This window comes from Xiphophorus hellerii, chromosome 2 (assembly GCF_003331165.1).
Source record: "Xiphophorus hellerii strain 12219 chromosome 2, Xiphophorus_hellerii-4.1, whole genome shotgun sequence".
In the NCBI taxonomy this organism is placed as follows: Eukaryota; Metazoa; Chordata; class Actinopteri; order Cyprinodontiformes; family Poeciliidae; genus Xiphophorus; species Xiphophorus hellerii.
Window position 1 is genome coordinate 29,050,996 of NC_045673.1, and position 6,814 is coordinate 29,057,809.

Here is a 6,814-nt window from a genome sequence, read left to right on the forward strand (position 1 = left end):
CTTTAGAGGCTGGATTAAGAGAAATCTGTGACACTTGGGCATGATTTAAAGAGTTCCTAAAATGCAATATATAAAGGCCAAGAAACATTTGAACTCCTTTTGCCTTAACTTTGGATTTGCAGATCTTTTGAAAGCCAGCCTGGCGGGTAGCTGCACCCTTTTATAAAGCTGATGAATTTGTGTATGGGTTTTGCAGTTCTTTGGACATTAAAAAATTATTCTTAATGACATGGCTAACAATGCTGAAGTACCAACAGTTCTTTTTTTTAATGTAGATATAATCACAAAATACATTTTAGTAGAATTTAAGTTAACAATTGCATTGAATTTCCACAATGAACTGGTGAAAATACCTTCAATCTGCTTTTTTTATCTATTTTTCTTGTCATTGGGTTAAAAACCGTTTTTTCTTTTTACTTCTTTTTCCGCAAATATCAGCATTCCACAGATGAAAATGTATTCAGTCTCTTTTGTAAGTTTTGTGTTTTTTTTTTTTTTCATTATTAAATAAATCTAGTTAACACATATGATTTTATCACATTTTTCCTTACTTGAAGAAAAAAACAATTCATTTCGGCCAAAGACAGTATTTGCATTGACAGTTGAAATGTGTTACCTCGTATTAAACCTGCTTCATTTATAAAGTACCATGATCTCTGTGCTTTGGCAAATAAAAAAAACCCCCAGAGCTAATGTGATCAACATAACCATCTTGATGTCACACTGTCTGAAAAGCAGCGTATAAAACAAAGTCTGAACTGTGGACGCTGACATTAGTGCAATAAGTAACAATTTATGTTGCTTACTGCATCTTGCATTTAGATGGTATTTTAGGCTTGGATAGTTTAGTGCTTGGCTAACTCCCGTTAGCAAAATATTCACAAACAACAGCCTTTTTTTTAGAACCTAAATTTTATTAATTTTTACAGAGCAATCACACAGTCATATGTCAGCAATAATCAACACAAGTGTTAACAGTGTGAAGCTTTTCCATAGATTAAAGATGACATTTTACAAATTCAGCATCACATACCAAAAGCCCAACACAACAACAATGTTAAACAAAAATTAACTGCTGTTGGGCCAATATAAGTGGCTTTGTCGTTGTTCGAACAGAGGTTCAGGATGAGAATCGATGCTTCCTGGAGGCGTCCACTCTGTTGGAGTCTAAATTTTTACCCAATTGCTAACGTTAGTCCACGATGTGTGTAAAGCATCTATGACGCTATGAAGCTTACCACAAATTGCCTGCGCTGTAAACAACTATCCTCCTCTATGAACAGAAAACTCCTAATCCGAACAAGATGGCTGTTATTGTTAATTCAGTATTTGGAATCGTAGCCGACACGAACTGAACGGCTTCATTCACTTCCTCCGTTGCCATTTCTAAAACTACAGGCAGACCGCAATTCTAAAATATAGCAAATAATGCCATCGTTCAAAAATTCTTCTTGTGTTTATGGATTGGTCCGCTAAAAATTCTACTTGAGACAATCCAAGTGAGAAAGCTCAGACTCTGCTGTGACTGTGAGATTTGAATAGACCACAATAGGTGCAGACAGAGTTAGTTGTTGTTTACGGATGTCACTTGTGCTACAAATTTACGGACATACCTGAAACACAATTCAAAGGTTCCTCCTTGGGATTTTGTATGTAAAAAAGAAAAACACAATTTATTGCGTTAAAATTTTTAACAGAAAATCTACGAAGATGTAATGGACGAGTCTCCAGTCCATTGTGTAAGTCCCAACCCAACTTTTTTATTTAAAATGTTATACATTTTGATATTTGACTCCAAACAGACAATGTGATATTTCTTTTCTCTTCATGGTCTGCCAGTGTGTGTGAGGAGGTCATCTTGTGTACCTGGCACCTGATGCACTGGGACAAATGGAGTGCAAGCAATGCAGCTTTCCACTCTGATGCATAAATGGCACACAGCCATTTTCTCACCAATGCCAACCTGAAATATAAAATAAAATAAAATAAACATTGGTTTGAGCTTTGATTTCCCTAGCCAAATTCACTTACAGTAGAGGAAGCAAGCCAGGCGTTCTATTATTACATGTCAGAATAACAGCTTCTCACCTTACGCTCAACAAGAGGTGTCCAGTGCGAACATGTGGAAAAGACGGATCTCCGTGACCCACTTTGAGCGCACCGCCCGTGCGTACGACCAAAGAAATCAGTGTGACCTTTGCTGCGGTGCTACACATGGAGATAATGATTCTCTGCAGAGACACTGAAGTGTAAATGAGGGGCTGCTTTTCAGTTTGCTATAGAGCATAATCAAGGCTCTGCTCTGGCACCTCAGGATGGAAATTAGCCGGAATGAGGCGGTGAACTGTGAAGGGCCGGGACATCGCGAGGACAAAGCTCACTCATACACATTTACAAACTCACTGATACGTTCCCCATGTGCTCGGGCACGCTCTAGGTATTTGCTCTGCAAGGCACCTGTGTTCAGCCCATATGTGTTCAGCAGCAAATTTGGTTTAATGAAAAGTGTAGACATCTGGTTCGGTTTGGAGAAAAAATACCAACGGGCAGTTTGAAAGGTGAAAAGCCGCTTACATAAAGGCTTCTATTGATGTCTAAATGTGGATGAAAAGTTGTTGGGAGCTTGATGAAATAAGATAACCAAGCATATTTCATCAACTGCTTAATCTGCTTTAATCAGCTCCAGTTCGTTTGCTTAGAAAATAGGGAGGTGTGAATGCGCAATTGAAAAAAGCGCACAGTGCAGACCAGTAGACCAGCTCCAAAAACAGGAAGCAGGCTGTAGAGCATTCTGGGTAAATACAACCTAGATAAATGTGCGAGTGTCAGCGCTAACGGAAGAAAAAATGGCTTCTGTTTTTTACCAGACAAAAGAGATATATCCTAGGCAGATCTAGCCCCACCTTGGAGGACAAAGCTCCTTCTTGAAGGCGGGGCTAGGTCCACCCAACTGAATGGTTGCCAGGGGAGACTGAGGGATTTCTCAAACATGGATGAAAAAATCAAAACAACATTGATGCTTGATGATGTAATAACATCGTGACATGATGTAAAGCTCATAAAAGTCCATTATGATTATGTTGGTGTATGTAAGTGTGTGTTTTGCATGTCTGTCTGTAACATTTCTAACAGAAGGTTCTAAAATCAACAAAACATTTGAGCACCAGCACCAACTTTCACGTTCTACCTTCCGTCTTGCAGGTGTTTTCATCCCAGCAGTAAGTAGACTGACACAGTGTTGCTTCTTGTCACGACCAATCAGCATGCTGCCCCCCCAGAAAAATTTTAAATATATTTTCAAGGTCAGTTTAGAATATCTTTTTAAGTATTAAAAGTACCATAAATATTGGGTTTTTTTCTTTCTCTAACTGTACAAATATTTTAAGTCAAAATATGTTTTCTTAACATAGTTTTATTTCTGTTTTTTCACTTTCGTTGTGTAGCATAATTAGCATCTTTGAATAATTTCTCCCTTGCAATTATTTATTCATGCATCTTTTTTTCATTATTTTCTTGTGAACTTTAGTTGGTAAGTAAATGTACATTTCATTATTTTAAAAAATGTTAAAAATTGAACATTTTCATAGTAAATTATGTGAATAATCAGCTCAATGAGGTAGTTCAGTGAACTCTTTTGATTAATATTGTATTTTAATAGAATAAATGTATCACAACTCCGGCTTCCTCCCACAGTCCAAAAACATGGCTGCCAGGTTAATTGGTCTCTCTAAATTCTCCCTAGGTGTGAGTGTGTGTGTGTGTGTGTGCGTGGTGGTGTGTGTGTGTGTGAATGGTTGTGTGTGTGAATGGTTGTGTGTCCTGTCTGTCTCTGGGTTGCCCGGCGACAGACTGGCGACCTGTCCAGGGTGAACCCCGGCTCTCGCCCGAAACGTTCACTGGAGATAGACACCAGCAGCCCTCCTGACCCCTGTCATGGAAAAAATACTATTTCCAAGCACTGCTCAGGTGAAATCACTCAATCAGGTTTATTCATGTATTGTGCACAATACAGAGAGCTTTACAATCAGTAATGAAACAAGTCTGGGAAAAGCTCTGCCAGGCAGAGAAACACATGAGTTTTATACCAAAGATAGAATTAACAACAAGGGGAGAGACAGCCTGGTTCTGATGCAGCTGTAGAAAACAACTTCCAACCTTCTACATGTAACCCAAATAGTTCTTCTGGTGAGAGTTCACAATCATTCATATAACATGACTAGCAGATGAGACCTTAATGTAATTTTTCCATCACACCCCTCTAGAGACAAGGTGTTAGAAAATGGATGGATGGAAATGTATCAGGCAAACGCATTGTTTAGAAGAGAGCAAAATGGATAAAAGAAGCAAAATAGGCCTAACACCATTCATGAAAAAAGCAACATTTTGCATCCAAGTAAAAGCATTAAAGTAAAACCAGCTTTGACAAACTGCAAAAAAAGAAATAATGCTAAAATGTAAATCTGACAATTAATAGTGATCAGTAAACATTTTTCAGTTAAAGGAACCAATTTCCAATAAAGACTGCCTCACTTTGCTTAGTTCTGGTACAACTGAGTAAATAGAGTTCTGAAGATCTGAAGGGTTTCCATGGTTCCTACCTGAAAACAAGATGGCCGTGCACACAGACAGCATGCACAGGAGTTCTTAGAGCATATGTAATCTCTGCGCTTCATTGGTGGTGCTGTGTGTTGTTTTACAATCTTAGTGCTGTGGTACTACAGTAGAGTTGTTCTGAACTCCTTTAGCTTAACTTTACACTGCTGAAAATAGGGGAGGGACAGTCGCCAGTGATTTTCAGTTTCTCCTGTCAGGCATTTAAGCCAATCAGACATAAACACAGCAATACAATCAAACGAATGAAATAATTTTTCTTTAAATGCAATGTTTCACACAAACTGAGCATGTTTAAGGTTTATTTAATGCTAGTTTTAGTTCAGTCTGGACTGGAAGATTCTATGAAACAGAAAATATAATCAGGTAGATGTCAGTTTTAACCTTCATGTGTGTTTGTTGAAACAATGCATGCTTACATCTTTATAGTTCAGATGTAATATGCTCAAGTTCTTCTGCAGGTGGGTTAGCATCCGGACGTAAAGATCTCTGCCTTCTATGGCGCTTACAAACAGCAACAGCAACAACAACAACAACAGCACCACCACCACCAGCAGCAGCAGCAACAACTATTTGCCTGGTCTTGTTCCCTCCATCCGCCTTTGCTTCTTCATCCTGTCCTCCATCCTTGTTCCCTGTAGAGCAGAAGCCATTGGTGTATTTAGTATTTTATCTAGTGTCATAACCAAAATAATCAAGCAGTTATACATCAAATTCATTGATCAATGTTCCAGTTAATATAAGTCAAAGGCAACTCTATAAACAGTTGGGGATTTATTCTTGATTTAAAGGATCACAGTGTTTCGGCTGTTTTGCAGTTTTCTCTTGACTTTTTTTCAGATTTGTGGAACACAGAAGGCTAATGTTGCTTCTCTATATTTGATTCTATTTCTGGGAATGCTGAGCAGACCATTTATAAACTAACAACAGCATTTTCAAGTTTATTCTCTGAGCTACAGAGGGCCTGTGGAAGGATGTTAGAACTGGGTGATGTGATCTATATTCATGGTTTTAGGAAGATAGAAGGCCGACTTTTTAACCGTCTTTATGTGACTCTGTAGATTCAGGTCTGAGTCAAGATTTCAGGCCTGATCGTTAGTTTCCAGCTGTAATAACTGAAGTTGTTCCTCTATAGGTCCAAGGATAATGACTTCAATTTTATTTTTGTTCAGTTTGAAACACAGTGACTCGTTTATTTTCTCTTAATTTCTATAGTGTATTATTATAGTGAAAACAGTGTCACTTCTGAAATTTTTTTGACTTAATTTTGTTAAAATCATCAATTTTGTTGATGATTTTGGAGATGTACTTCTATAATAACTTTGTTTTGTTGTGCAGCCCACAGTTCCTGGAAGTGTGTGGGCCTCTGTCCACCCAGCTAACATCTGATCTGAGATGTTTTTTTTAAGCTAACATTAAAATCCAGGAAGCTGCTGGAGGTTCTGATCCAAAAACAGACTCACCTTGTTCCACTCTCAGGTTAATGGTGCTGATTAGAGTTAGAGTTTTGATCTTCTCATTGCCATCTTTATAAGCAACCCGGCACTCGTACGTTCCTGCATCGCTGGTTGTAACGTTGCTCAGAATCAAGGACGGGTCTCCACGATCCACAGCCTTCAGGTCAACTCTGTTCTTAAAGGATGCAGACTGGTGTTCTGTATCAAACTGCTCATCCCTGTACAGAAGAACATAGTCTGACCCCAGGTCAGTTCTGCTCCAGCTTACAGCCAGAACATGTTGGTTCTCAGCAGCGCCACACGGCAGAGTGACGTTTTCTCCAGGTTTGGTAGTTATGTTTCTCTGATCTGTAGGAAGCGAAACAACACACAGCAGAGAGGTCAGAGTTTAACCAAGAACTCTGAGGTTTTTTTTGGGTTTTTTTTTCAGATTTGTGGAACACAGAAGGCTAATGTTGCTTCTCTATATTTGATTCTATTTCTGGGAATGCTGAGCAGACCATTTATAAACTAACAACAGCATTTTCAAGTTTATTCTCTGAGCTACAGAGGGCCTGTGGAAGGATGTTAGAACTGGGTGATGTGATCTATATTCATGGTTTTAGGAAGATAGAAGGCCGACTTTTTAACCGTCTTTATGTGACTCTGTAGATTCAGGTCTGAGTCAAGATTTCAGGCCTGATCGTTAGTTTCCAGCTGTAATAACTGAAGTTGTTCCTCTATAGGTCCAAGGATAATGACTTCAA

At 38.6% G+C, this 6,814-nt stretch overlaps 1 long non-coding RNA gene across 2 annotated transcripts; it reads right to left on the reverse strand.

Moving 5' to 3' along the window:
* Positions 1-205: 205 nt before the first annotated feature.
* On the reverse strand, positions 206-6,453 carry LOC116708117 (uncharacterized). Of its 2 annotated transcripts, XR_004336608.1 has the most exons (3): positions 6,075-6,445; positions 4,847-5,246; positions 206-242 (listed from the first exon to the last, which is right to left on the reverse strand). It is a non-coding gene; the product is annotated as an uncharacterized LOC116708117 (long non-coding RNA). The 2 variants fall into 2 exon arrangements; XR_004336607.1 differs by lacking the exon at positions 206-242 and having other exon boundaries at positions 4,356-5,246; positions 6,075-6,453.
* Positions 6,454-6,814: the final 361 nt, after the last annotated feature.